Here is a 1,714-nt window from a genome sequence, read left to right on the forward strand (position 1 = left end):
GTTTATCGGCCAGGTTGGCACAATAAACTATCTCAATATGCCTTTTTAGTCAGGTTGGTAATTACAAAATTTAAACATAAAAAATTGGTAGATTCTATAAAGCAAGAATGAGTCACTGTTAGAGTCATTGTTATCCACCCAAACACACAAAACCCTTTTCTTGGGAATAATTGCTTCTGTTGAGAAACCACATTGGTTACCCAAAACTCCACTTGCAGGGCTTTCTGCGAAGGGAATAATGGCAAAGGTGGGGAAATGGATATGTAAAGCATCACATAGGTATGTACCTTCGAGAAGATTTAAGAGGCCCTAGCCCAAAGTTTAGCAGTTCAAGCCCAACCAGTTTGAAAGCCCTATTAGGGTGCACAGTTCTGAGTTAGCATAGGAGCATCAAGAGTCAGAGTATTAAAAAATAAAAACAAAAGCAAAAAAAAAACACCAAAGAGTAAAACTCAACAGTAACTAAAAGCTACACAACAGTTGAGTGAATGCATACGTTCAACACTATGTAACTATTAAAATTGCCCATTTCCATTTAGTGATTAAAGTTACTCCATGTTCTGCAAAGCAAAAGTCTATTTTTCTTCTCCAAAAAGACAATGTATCTTTATGTTATCCACCCTAACACACACCGAGAGATCCACAGCAAAACGTTAATGGTGATGACAGGTCATTATTACTTTCCTCAATAGATTTTCATACAGTCATAATACATTTTAAATCTGAGACCACCACAACATCCGAAATCCCACTTAAGATAAAATTACTTCTGTCAAATATTTAGTGTAAGTGCATGGCTTTACAAGCATTCCTACAAGGATAAAATTGACAACTGATTTTTAAAAATGCAAATCCTAAAAAAAAAAGCAAATCCCGGGGAGTGAGCGAGCAACCGTTACACACTCACATATGAAACCCCAAAGAAAAGATGCAAAGAAGTATGCAGCGAGACTGCAGGAAGCAATTAAAAACTGCATCGCAAAGAGAATGCTGGTTCATTATAGATATGCTGAGTCGTTCATTTCTCCAATTCTTTTTTTTTTTGGTCATCATTTTTATTGGGGGCTCTTACAGTTCTTATAACATTCCAGGCATCCACTGTATCAAGCAGATTTGTACAGAGGTTGCCACCATTTCCAAAACCTTTTCTACTGGAGCCCTTGCTATAAGTGCTTCTTCCAATCTTTTTTTTTTAACTTTCGCTAGTTCAACAGGCCGGGTGATGCGGGGTGTTAACAGGGAGAATGAGTCAAGGAGCAAGGAGTTGAAGGGGATGAGAAGTTAAAACGAAGTCTATTTCAACAGCCGAGGCTCAACGCACCCACCGGCCCGGGGGGGCTCCGAGTCCCCAAGGGTCCAGCGTCCCCAAACCTCCACACCAACCGCATTGGCCACCGCCCCATCAACCACCATCCGGACCAGACACACGGGCACAGTGACACCCCCCGCCCCCCAAAATGGCCCCTCGATCGCTGCGCCCCAAATCAATACCGAACTCAAGCCAGAAGGCGCAGTCATCGCCGAACCCCACCCTCCGGGTCTCGATGCGCGAGCCCCAAAATCAGTGCCCCCCGCCACACCCCGGCCGCACGGCGTCCCCCGCTCCACACGTTGTCACTGGCCACTTGAGCTCCTGGCAACTAACCACGAACTACCCCAATTACAGGCAGTCGGTACGGACGTGGACGTGTTACACACACACACACACACACAC

At 44.0% G+C, this 1,714-nt stretch overlaps 1 long non-coding RNA gene across 2 annotated transcripts in view; it reads right to left on the minus strand.

Moving 5' to 3' along the window:
- Positions 1 to 1,714, minus strand: part of LOC123521971 — a 6,985-nt gene that overhangs the window by 3,544 nt on the left and 1,727 nt on the right. The gene's annotated exons all lie outside the window — the stretch shown is intronic.

The sequence above is a fragment of the Echinops telfairi genome, unplaced genomic scaffold (assembly GCF_000313985.2).
Source record: "Echinops telfairi isolate 266 unplaced genomic scaffold, ASM31398v2 ScPeMD7_655;HRSCAF=1070, whole genome shotgun sequence".
NCBI lineage: Eukaryota > Metazoa > Chordata > Mammalia > Afrosoricida > Tenrecidae > Echinops > Echinops telfairi.